General features: G+C 38.6%; 2 long non-coding RNA genes across 2 annotated transcripts; one reads left to right on the top strand and one right to left on the bottom strand.

Annotated features, from left to right (window-relative positions):
* Nucleotides 1–638: 638 nt before the first annotated feature.
* Nucleotides 639–1713, bottom strand: LOC144819398 (uncharacterized). Its single transcript, XR_013607344.1, has 3 exons — nt 1646–1713; nt 1430–1534; nt 639–775 (listed from the first exon to the last, which is right to left on the bottom strand). It is a non-coding gene; the product is annotated as an uncharacterized LOC144819398 (long non-coding RNA).
* Nucleotides 1714–9456: 7743 nt separating this feature from the next.
* Nucleotides 9457–10531, top strand: LOC144819397 (uncharacterized). The gene is made up of 3 exons (XR_013607343.1): nt 9457–9524; nt 9636–9740; nt 10395–10531. It is a non-coding gene; the product is annotated as an uncharacterized LOC144819397 (long non-coding RNA).
* The last annotated feature ends 2192 nt before the right edge of the window (nt 10532–12723 follow it).

Here is a 12723-nt window from a genome sequence, read left to right as displayed (position 1 = left end):
TCCTAATATTCAAATCAAGATAAAAGGAAAGGAGGCAAGAAGATAAACCAATAACATTTATAAACTTCCAATAGTTTTAAGGCGTTTCTCGAAAACCTGCAAGAACTTTACCAACTTGCAGTGTATTTGAGGAGCAGTTGAGTCCAAGCCTCCAATAATTGCGGATCTACATGTACGTAGTCTCTTAATCCTAAAGGTATTCTTTAAAAAGTATGCCCATTCCCTGATCAACATCTTGCAGTGACAGATTATATGAATTAAATCTTCTTTAGGACTGCCACAATGACGGCAGATGACAGCTTCGTGCTGTTTCCAGGAGAGCTCCTCTGCTAAAGTTGGGAATTTACCAAATCTCAGGGCCTTTTGTGAAGAAACAAGGGCCCCCTGGTAAGGATGAGAATCCTGGGTCAGGGAAAACATACAATGTGAAGGTAACCACCCAGGCTATCTGTATAGCAAACACCAGCTATATATTCAACTGCAACATTCCCAAAATTAGAAAACTTAAACCATAACACAAACAATCATAATGATATCAAAAATAGTGTATTTTAATAAAAACAGGGATACATTTTTACAATGTAAATATACAATTATGATGAATTGTTGATAAAAAGTGATATATTTTATATTTAAGAAAACACAAATTAAAAAACATTAGACGGGCAATGATACATGTCCTATCTATTGTTGCTGTGGCTGTTGTATATGAGTCAACGCGTTTCGACACGTCGTGGTGTCTTCCTCAGGACATTTATAATTTCAGCCAATTTATCTATAAAGAACAAAATGATATTAGTTCTTATTCTTTTTCCACGTTTCAAAGCAGTGTCACAGTTTACAATTTCAATTTGTTCATTCATAATAGGTAATAGCGAACCCTGGAACACTTATCCATTTCATTTCTGTTGTTTGGTTCACCTCATTTAACATGGGAATATCTAGTGCAGTTCGTTATTTTATTTAGATTCTTGCCTAATACATAGCAAGGAGTACAAGAGATACATTACTACTGGAGCTATCCTAAGGTGAACAGGCCTAGACAATCACAGTTCTGATATTACTTGTTTTGTCTATAGAGTGCATTTGTTTCACTGATAACATTCTATAAAAATCCTGTTCAAATTACATTCCATAAACTTAATGTCTTTATCCTTCTATCAAGAAAAAGGTGAGAGACACTCAGAAAGAAAGTTTAAGTAGCAAGATAAATGAAAAAAGAGAATTTACAGCTTCAAATATAAAGCTTCAGGCATCTTTTTCAAAGGGATTCAAATATTGGCTTTGACGCCGTCAGCAACTAGTGTCCTGTCCTATAGTCCTCCACATAACTGATACTACATTTCTATTTTCACCAATACTATGTTGTAATTAAATTGGTGTATACCTATTCATATTTCCCCGAATGTTAAGCTTCCCATGTCTTTACCTGACATAGACCTCTGTTTAGATGGTCCATCTATGGATTTCTTCAATTAAAAACAGAGTAAGTGAGGCACCGTTATTTTCTTTCCCTGAAATCGGCATGTGTCACCTGGAGAGGACATAATTTTGTGTTACTTAATGATCACTCTGTTTATTTCCTTAGCGCGATAGAGAGCGGCATCTAAATACCCTCCTTCTCTTTTTATATCGGGTTGCCTACCTCAGTTTTGGGGATCCACTGCTCCCATCTCACTTAGCCTGTATTTACACTTTCTGTGGGTTTCTTCAAGTACAGAATCGCCTCTTGGCTGTAGATGAAACCATAAGGGCTAAGCGTTACAATGACACACAGATCTCTTATTTAGGTACAATTAAATGTGCTTGTAATAGTATTTTTCTCACCACTAAAACCGGGGAGTTTTTCAAATATGAAGCGCAACACACCATAGGGCAGTAACTGGTTAAGTTTCAAGACAGCCCGTGTGGTGTCTTCGAAAAAATACTGCTCCCCGCATTAAATTACAGCGTCAACGTGGAACTGTTGGGGTAAAATAAAATGCGAAGCTTATTTAACTATTTTCAATTTCTTTTTACAGCATGCTTCTGTCGGGGCCCCATGCGGTAGGAGAAGCAACATGTGTTCCTACCTTAGTGGTCTCTTTAAATAAACAGACAGCCGTTCAGATTTTCTCAAAGTTGCAGACAGCGCTGCCGTCAGACGGGTTTCTCCGTTTTTCCCTTCTGACCGCGGAGACCAGCAGTTTGTTTTGCTTTGCGCTCGCTTCTGGCAGGTCTCTAATCTTTTTGACAGAGTACCTGGGAAGTGCCTGGGGAGTTTAAGAAATGATTCTATCAGTATGCTAGATGTTCTAAAGCTATTGCGCTTAGCACGTAGGGGCTAGGAACACCATTCCTTTTCGGGCTTACCTTTTTGGCGCTCTTTCTCCCTCATGCAATGGTCCAATCACCGGGCGGCTTGTAACGGCAGAAAACAAAGGGATTCACACACCGAATCCAATTGGTATTTATACTCTACCTTCGTGACATCATATCCCTAAAGCTCCTCCCCTATTTAAAGCTATAGTTTCCTTTTCACCCATGTTGTTGTTTTTGGGATAAAATGAAAGAATGGAGAGTTTACTAGCGTACTCCTGCAACTTCACTTTTCATTCTTATGCATCAATTAGTGCTTAATCTATTTAGGTTGAAGTCCCTAATGTCTTCATACTACAGAAGTCTTTAGGGGTTTGAATGGTCAATTAAGCATTATATTAAGATGGAATTAGCTATACATTTTAATGCATTGGTTCATGCAGTTATCTAGGGGTCTGTTCTTATATTTGGTTATTCCATCATATTATAGCGTTTACCCACGGGCATTCTAAGTTTAGGCCGTGTTCGTATGTGTTAAGGGTAAAAATCCAGTATAGTTCTCGCTTTTTCCTAATCTTTTCCCCTCCTTTGTCATTTGGCAACTGTATTTTTTCTAGAATTCGCCATTTTATTTCTTCCGGAGAGTGTCCGAAGTCCAAAAAATGGCTCACTAGAGGTGCTGTAACTTTTTTTGTTTTTATTGCTGACCTATGCTCGGTCAGCCTAGTTTTTATTGCTCTTCCTGTTTCGCCAACATATCCTAGATGGCAAGGACATGTAATAAGATATACCACATTTTGTGTATTGCATGTCCATAGGTCTTTTGCTTTTATCTCAACCTCATTCAGGGTCATTGTCTCTCCAAGATGGATATTCTTACATGACTTGCATGAGCCACAGCTAGATGTGCCTTTTATTGGATTATTATTTGTAAAAGACCTTTGTACAAATGGTGGATTTTCCGGACTTTTACTGAATCTGGAGCGGACAATTTGATCCTTCAAGTTTTTATTGCGTCTATGCGCATACATAGGTTTGGACATTTTTTGATGAGCGTTATTCAGGTTCAGTAGGTGCCAATTTGAATTAATAATTTGCCTAATGGTCCCATCTAAAGTAGAATGTTTAGTAATGCAGACCAGATTCGGTGCATTTTTCATACGTTTAGAATTCAGGAGTGCATCTCTGTCATAAAACCTAGCTCTCTTGTAAGCCTCTCTAACTAGGCGACGGGGGTAGCCTCTTTGGATGAATTTAATTTTCATAGTCTCTGATTGCGAGTCGTAATCTTTTAGATCGGTGCAGTTGCGCCGTACCCTGAGAAATTGGGAAAACGGAATACTCTCTTTTTGACATTTCGGGTGAAAACTTTTAAAGTGCAACATAGTATTCCTCGCGGTAGGTTTGGTGTATAAGTCAACCTTTAGGGTACCTTCATCATTCTTGATAAAGATATCAAGAAACTCTACCTTGTCCTTGTTGGTATGGGCAGTGAACCTCAAGTTCACATCTGCTTCGTTTAGCCACAGGAGGAATTCCTCAAGAGTCTGTTCCCCATTGGTCCATACAAAGAAGATGTCATCTATGTAGCGGTACCAATGGGAAACAGACTCGAAGAAAGGGGCCATTTCATTAAAAATGTTTTTTGTTTCAAAAGCAATCATGTATATATTGGCTATTGATGGAGCCATAGAGGCTCCCATGCTGACTCCCTTCGTTTGTAGGAACAATTGCTCACCAAATTCAAAACAGTTCTCTTTCAGCACTAGAGTTAGACATTCCCTTATAAAATTACTACAGCAAGGAATCTGATGTTCTTCAATAAACCATAGTGTTGTCTCTATGGCTCCGATTTGTGGTATGTTGCTGTACAATGACTCGATGTCAAGAGTCACTAAAATATCTCTCTGAGGGTTAAATTGGAGATTCTCAACTTTTTTTATTATGTCACCTGTGTCCTTAATATAGGAGGGTGATAAAGAGATATATGGGCGCAATATGTTGTCCAAATATTTAGAGATGGCTTCCAAAGGGGTCCCTATCGTTGAGACTATTGGACGATATGGAGGGTCTTCTTGGTTCTTGTGGACCTTGGGCAGTCCGTATATGCATGATACTTTCCTATCGGATTTATTTAAAAATTCAAATTCTTTTTTGTTTATAATTCCTGTGTCTAAGGCTTTAGTTGTTATTTTATTAATTGTTTTCACTATCCTATTTGTAGGGTTCAACTTGATCTTTTTATAGAATATCGGATCATTGAGCATCTCTAACATTTTACTCTCATATCTTGCAGTGTCAATCAGAACTATTCCCCCACCTTTATCGCTACTCTTAACAGTCACAGTTTTGTTATTTTTGAAACTCTTTATTGAATCATGTTCGTCCTTTGTGATGTTATAGATTGGTTTAGGGACAAATTTCAAGGTTCGGTCTAATTTATTTAGCACCGCTTTTTCAAAGATCGCGATCTCTGGACCTACCTGCTCTAAGGTTGGTGTAAAGGTGGATGGTAGGGCCACTATATTGGGGGATATGTTGTCTAATGTTAGAGGGTCATTTTCAGTGAAGTATCTTTTTAACCTGATTTTTCGAAAAAAGGCATGAATATCTTGGTACAATTCAAAGATGTTAACTTGAGCATGGGGGACAAAGGATAATCCTTTCGATAAAATTGAGAGGTCAGAGGGTGCTAAGTTAAAGGAGGAAAGATTGAATATCGGGATTACATCCCGTTCCTCCAATATTGCTTGCTCCTTGTTTCCAGGTACTGTTGAGGTTCCTGGGCATATTGGTGATTTTGATAATTCCCTCTCGTAGGATTCTGGAATCTTACTCTTCTCCGTCCCCCTCTCCCCCCTCTGTTCCCTAAAAAAGGGCGACGATTGCCTCTTTGATTATTTCTTGGGTCAAAGGATCTTTCGTCATGAAACCCCATTCCCCCTTCTTCCTCTGATTCTGGATCTGAGGAATCAGAGAAGGTATTGATTCTTTGTTGGGTTTCGTATCTGGGAGCCCCATGTTGATAGTCTGATTTAAAAAAACCTTCCACAAGATACGGATAGGTCCGTTCTATGGTATAAAACCTTTTATCCTTAGCAAACTTTTCTTCCTTTCTTTTTCTGAGATAGTCTGAAAACGAGGCTATATCCTGCTTTATGGTGTCAAATTGCTTATTCGCATCTTTCCCTTAGGATTAAGAGTTAGGAATATTCCTGGGCTCTTTGTCGATATCAAAACCTTTCTCACCAAATGGAGCATGATTGCTACTCGCTGCTCCAGAGATTTAATGATCCTGATAATATCTACAGCAAAAGATCTAGCCATGGATATAAGAAAAGAGATAGAAGAACTCGAGGAAAAGCTTAAAAAATCAACAACAGTTGAAGATGCGAATAAGCAATTTGACACCATAAAGCAGGATATAGCCTCGTTTTCAGACTATCTCAGAAAAAGAAAGGAAGAAAAGTTTGCTAAGGATAAAAGGTTTTATACCATAGAACGGACCTATCCGTATCTTGTGGAAGGTTTTTTTAAATCAGACTATCAACATGGGGCTCCCAGATACGAAACCCAACAAAGAATCAATACCTTCTCTGATTCCTCAGATCCAGAATCAGAGGAAGAAGGGGGAATGGGGTTTCATGACGAAAGATCCTTTGACCCAAGAAATAATCAAAGAGGCAATTGTCGCCCTTTTTTAGGGAACAGAGGGGGGAGAGGGGGACGGAGAAGAGTAAGATTCCAGAATCCTACGAGAGGGAATTATCAAAATCACCAATATGCCCAGGAACCTCAACAGTACCTGGAAACAAGGAGCAAGCAATATTGGAGGAACGGGATGTAATCCCGATATTCAATCTTTCCTCCTTTAACTTAGTACCCTCTGACCTCTCAATTTTATCGAAAGGATTATCCTTTGTCCCCCATGCTCAAGTTAACATCTTTGAATTGTACCAAGATATTCATGCCTTTTTTCGAAAAATCAGGTTAAAAAGATACTTCACTGAAAATGACCCTCTAACATTAGACAACATATCCCCCAATATAGTGGCCCTACCATCCACCTTTACACCAACCTTAGAGCAGGTAGGTCCAGAGATCGCGATCTTTGAAAAAGCGGTGCTAAATAAATTAGACCAAACCTTGAAATTTGTCCCTAAACCAATCTATAACATCACAAAGGACGAACATGATTCAATAAAGAGTTTCAAAAATAACAAAACTGTGACTGTTAAGAGTAGCGATAAAGGTGGGGGAATAGTTCTGATTGACACTGCAAGATATGAGAGTAAAATGTTAGAGATGCTCAATGATCCGATATTCTATAAAAAGATCAAGTTGAACCCTACAAATAGGATAGTGAAAACAATTAATAAAATAACAACTAAAGCCTTAGACACAGGAATTATAAACAAAAAAGAATTTGAATTTTTAAATAAATCCGATAGGAAAGTATCATGCATATACGGACTGCCCAAGGTCCACAAGAACCAAGAAGACCCTCCATATCGTCCAATAGTCTCAACGATAGGGACCCCTTTGGAAGCCATCTCTAAATATTTGGACAACATATTGCGCCCATATATCTCTTTATCACCCTCCTATATTAAGGACACAGGTGACATAATAAAAAAAGTTGAGAATCTCCAATTTAACCCTCAGAGAGATATTTTAGTGACTCTTGACATCGAGTCATTGTACAGCAACATACCACAAATCGGAGCCATAGAGACAACACTATGGTTTATTGAAGAACATCAGATTCCTTGCTGTAGTAATTTTATAAGGGAATGTCTAACTCTAGTGCTGAAAGAGAACTGTTTTGAATTTGGTGAGCAATTGTTCCTACAAACGAAGGGAGTCAGCATGGGAGCCTCTATGGCTCCATCAATAGCCAATATATACATGATTGCTTTTGAAACAAAAAACATTTTTAATGAAATGGCCCCTTTCTTCGAGTCTGTTTCCCATTGGTACCGCTACATAGATGACATCTTCTTTGTATGGACCAATGGGGAACAGACTCTTGAGGAATTCCTCCTGTGGCTAAACGAAGCAGATGTGAACTTGAGGTTCACTGCCCATACCAACAAGGACAAGGTAGAGTTTCTTGATATCTTTATCAAGAATGATGAAGGTACCCTAAAGGTTGACTTATACACCAAACCTACCGCGAGGAATACTATGTTGCACTTTAAAAGTTTTCACCCGAAATGTCAAAAAGAGAGTATTCCGTTTTCCCAATTTCTCAGGGTACGGCGCAACTGCACCGATCTAAAAGATTACGACTCGCAATCAGAGACTATGAAAATTAAATTCATCCAAAGAGGCTACCCCCGTCGCCTAGTTAGAGAGGCTTACAAGAGAGCTAGGTTTTATGACAGAGATGCACTCCTGAATTCTAAACGTATGAAAAATGCACCGAATCTGGTCTGCATAACTAAACATTCTACTTTAGATGGGACCATTAGGCAAATTATTAATTCAAATTGGCACCTACTGAACCTGAATAACGCTCATCAAAAAATGTCCAAACCTATGTATGCGCATAGACGCAATAAAAACTTGAAGGATCAAATTGTCCGCTCCAGATTCAGTAAAAGTCCGGAAAATCCACCATTTGTACAAAGGTCTTTTACAAATAATAATCCAATAAAAGGCACATCTAGCTGTGGCTCATGCAAGTCATGTAAGAATATCCATCTTGGAGAGACAATGACCCTGAATGAGGTTGAGATAAAAGCAAAAGACCTATGGACATGCAATACACAAAATGTGGTATATCTTATTACATGTCCTTGCCATCTAGGATATGTTGGCGAAACAGGAAGAGCAATAAAAACTAGGCTGACCGAGCATAGGTCAGCAATAAAAACAAAAAAAGTTACAGCACCTCTAGTGAGCCATTTTTTGGACTTCGGACACTCTCCGGAAGAAATAAAATGGCGAATTCTAGAAAAAATACAGTTGCCAAATGACAAAGGAGGGGAAAAGATTAGGAAAAAGCGAGAACTATACTGGATTTTTACCCTTAACACATACGAACACGGCCTAAACTTAGAATGCCCGTGGGTAAACGCTATAATATGATGGAATAACCAAATATAAGAACAGACCCCTAGATAACTGCATGAACCAATGCATTAAAATGTATAGCTAATTCCATCTTAATATAATGCTTAATTGACCATTCAAACCCCTAAAGACTTCTGTAGTATGAAGACATTAGGGACTTCAACCTAAATAGATTAAGCACTAATTGATGCATAAGAATGAAAAGTGAAGTTGCAGGAGTACGCTAGTAAACTCTCCATTCTTTCATTTTATCCCAAAAACAACAACATGGGTGAAAAGGAAACTATAGCTTTAAATAGGGGAGGAGCTTTAGGGATATGATGTCACGAAGGTAGAGTATAAATACCAATTGGATTCGGTGTGTGAATCCCTTTGTTTTCTGCCGTTACAAGCCGCCCGGTGATTGGACCATTGCATGAGGGAGAAAGAGCGCCAAAAAGGTAAGCCCGAAAAGGAATGGTGTTCCTAGCCCCTACGTGCTAAGCGCAATAGCTTTAGAACATCTAGCATACTGATAGAATCATTTCTTAAACTCCCCAGGCACTTCCCAGGTACTCTGTCAAAAAGATTAGAGACCTGCCAGAAGCGAGCGCAAAGCAAAACAAACTGCTGGTCTCCGCGGTCAGAAGGGAAAAACGGAGAAACCCGTCTGACGGCAGCGCTGTCTGCAACTTTGAGAAAATCTGAACGGCTGTCTGTTTATTTAAAGAGACTCACTAAGGTAGGAACACATGTTGCTTCTCCTACCGCATGGGGCCCCGACAGAAGCATGCTGTAAAAAGAAATTGAAAATAGTTAAATAAGCTTCGCATTTTATTTTACCCCAACAGTTCCACGTTGACGCTGTAATTTAATGCGGGGAGCAGTATTTTTTCGAAGACACCACACGGGCTGTCTTGAAACTTAACCAGTTACTGCCCTATGGTGTGTTGCGCTTCATATTTGAAAAACTCCCCGGTTTTAGTGGTGAGAAAAATACTATTACAAGCACATTTAATTGTACCTAAAGAAGAGATCTGTGTGTCATTGTAACGCTTAGCCCTTATGGTTTCATCTACAGCCAAGAGGCGATTCTGTACTTGAAGAAACCCACAGAAAGTGTAAATACAGGCTAAGTGAGATGGGAGCAGTGGATCCCCAAAACTGAGGTAGGCAACCCGATATAAAAAGAGAAGGAGGGTATTTAGATGCCGCTCTCTATCGCGCTAAGGAAATAAACAGAGTGATCATTAAGTAACACAAAATTATGTCCTCTACAGGTGACACATGCCGATTTCAGGGAAAGAAAATAACGGTGCCTCACTTACTCTGTTTTTAATTGAAGAAATCCATAGATGGACCATCTAAACAGAGGTCTATGTCAGGTAAAGACATGGGAAGCTTAACATTCGGGGAAATATGAATAGGTATACACCAATTTAATTACAACATAGTATTGGTGAAAATAGAAATGTAGTATCAGTTATGTGGAGGACTATAGGACAGGACACTAGTTGCTGACGGCGTCAAAGCCAATATTTGAATCCCTTTGAAAAAGATGCCTGAAGCTTTATATTTGAAGCTGTAAATTCTCTTTTTTCATTTATCTTGCTACTTAAACTTTCTTTCTGAGTGTCTCTCACCTTTTTCTTGATAGAAGGATAAAGACATCAAGTTTATGGAATGTAATTTGAACAGGATTTTTATAGAATGTTATCAGTGAAACAAATGCACTCTATAGACAAAACAAGTAATATCAGAACTGTGATTGTCTAGGCCTGTTCACCTTAGGATAGCTCCAGTAGTAATGTATCTCTTGTACTCCTTGCTATGTATTAGGCAAGAATATAAATAAAATAACGAACTGCACTAGATATTCCCATGTTAAATGAGGTGAACCAAACAACAGAAATGAAATGAATAAGTGTTCCAGGGTTCGCTATTACCTATTATGAATGAACAAATTGAAATTGTAAACTGTGACACTGCTTTGAAACGTGGAAAAAGAATAAGAACTAATATCATTTTGTTCTTTATAGATAAATTGGCTGAAATTATAAATGTCCTGAGGAAGACACCACGACGTGTCGAAACGCGTTGACTCATATACAACAGCCACAGCAACAATAGATAGGACATGTATCATTGCCCGTCTAATGTTTTTTAATTTGTGTTTTCTTAAATATAAAATATATCACTTTTTATCAACAATTCATCATAATTGTATATTTACATTGTAAAAATGTATCCCTGTTTTTATTAAAATACACTATTTTTGATATCATTATGATTGTTTGTGTTATGGTTTAAGTTTTCTAATTTTGGGAATGTTGCAGTTGAATATATAGCTGGTGTTTGCTATACAGATAGCCTGGGTGGTTACCTTCACATTCCAAATCTCAGGGCCATCAGCTTTGTCTTGATCAAGATAGAATAGGTTGTATCCAAGTAGACTGCTGGGGAAAGTGACTTATAACTATTGATCACGGTCCAGGAGTGGGAACGATGGGAAAAAATTTCTCTATCCGTAATCAATGAGTGAAATTTAGTCACTTTATTTAATGCCTGTTTTAATGCAGCAAATGGCAAGTTTTTATCCCAAAGATTTTCGGAGCATGTTACCTCCAATGCATGCGATAGGAATTTGTTTGCTTCTGATTTTTTATGAGTATTCAACTCCTGCCATAGAAAGGTAATAAGATTATTGTCAGTTGCTTTTTTCTTAATGTGGTACCAGACCTTGATATATGAATATAGTCTTCCTAATGTTTAGTTTTTTAAGCCAAATTCAAGGCGCATTTGTGCCGGTGAAGCCATGTTGGGTAGTCGAAGCACCTTTTTATAAATTTTGGTTATTTAGTTGTTTAATAGGTCAGAATCCTTTCCGTGCATTGCTACACTTGCATATGTCAGGGTGGGAAGAACCTTATTCGCCATCATAGTTAATAAAGGTTTTAATGATGGACCTTCCAGTTTCTTCGACAAAGTGCTTAGCCCGAATATTAGGGCTCCTGCTCTTTGAGTCAGATATTTTTTCTGGTCTATTAAGCCAAGCTTGTCGTCGATAAAGTATCCCAGGTATTTGTAGTTTGATACCTTCTCCAACGGTTTTCCTTCTAACCAAATATTATGGTGTGTTACACGGCGGTTGGTTATTAGCATTGTTTTAGTTTTAGTAGCATTTAGGGCCAGCTTGTTTGCCGACAGGAAAACTGAGAGTTCTGTTATTAGTCTGGCTAGTCCAACCTTTGTTAGACTCATGAGGACAATATCATCAGCATATGCCAGATGTGTAAGCTGTAAATCACCTAGTTTTGGAGGATCTGCTTTACAAGTATTCGATCTCCTGGAAAGATCTGAGATAAAAAGGTTAAATAGATGAGGTGCAAGGACACACCTTTAAATATATTTTTTTTTTATTAAAATTTATTTCAAGCCAATCGATGTAAAGACTTTTCTCAATAGCCGTGAACCATCCCCTAGTTTAACTTGAGTCCAGGTGTCGGAATAGAATAGCAACAGGCCCCTTAGGATACTCTCTGGTATATATCAAAAACACAGGGGGGAGGTAGAGCCAATCGTTGGATTTGTGCTCCAATGATATGCAAATAAACAAAAGAAATCCAACTTGTGATGGGGAGGATGAGTGATCAAATGGATAATGAAGCACTCATTGTTTGTGAAAATACCCCTCACACACCAACAGGCCCCTTGGTGTCATGCTTCATCATCGGGGTCTTCGCACCCCTCTATCGGGATGCGGCGTGCTGCGACCAACGGCTACGCGGGAGCACTACAGGTGTTGGCTATGTGTGGTGTACAGTGTGTGGGTTATGTTTATAAGTGAGTAGGGTGTGCGGTGAAAGTTAAAAAGTACCTGGCGCTAGAGTGAAAAAGAAAAAAAAAATGTTTTATTCTGTGCTCTGGCTGGTACTGTTAAAAGAAAGTGCAGGGCGAGGTCAGACCTGTTATATTGATGAACAGGACCTCTAGTGTGCTTTCTGTGTCGACATGTTTCGGAGACAAGCTCCTTCTTCAGGACAGGGGCACAAACTCCCTTCCCTACTCACGTCTTCTTTTACATAAAAAGTGTATTTACATAAAAAGTGAAAATTTTAATCGGCTAAGTGTGCCTACAGCGGTCTGCTAGAGGCACAATGACCTGTAGAAAGACAAAAAGGCAAAAATATGTCACCTAATGGTTACCCATGTAGCGGGTAGTTCGTGCAGGTGCAGTCACCTGGAACCTCACCATTTTGCTTATATTAAGCTTTGAAACATAAACGACTCACAACACAAACAACATAAAACACATAGGATACTAGGTTTTTACTGTAAGTTTTTTCATACTTCTGAAGCTTGATTTGT

Source organism: Lissotriton helveticus, chromosome 2_1 (genome assembly GCF_964261635.1).
Source record: "Lissotriton helveticus chromosome 2_1, aLisHel1.1, whole genome shotgun sequence".
Lineage (NCBI taxonomy): Eukaryota > Metazoa > Chordata > Amphibia > Caudata > Salamandridae > Lissotriton > Lissotriton helveticus.
Note: the sequence above shows the minus strand (reverse complement) of the source record. Positions and strands in the feature narration are given on the sequence as shown.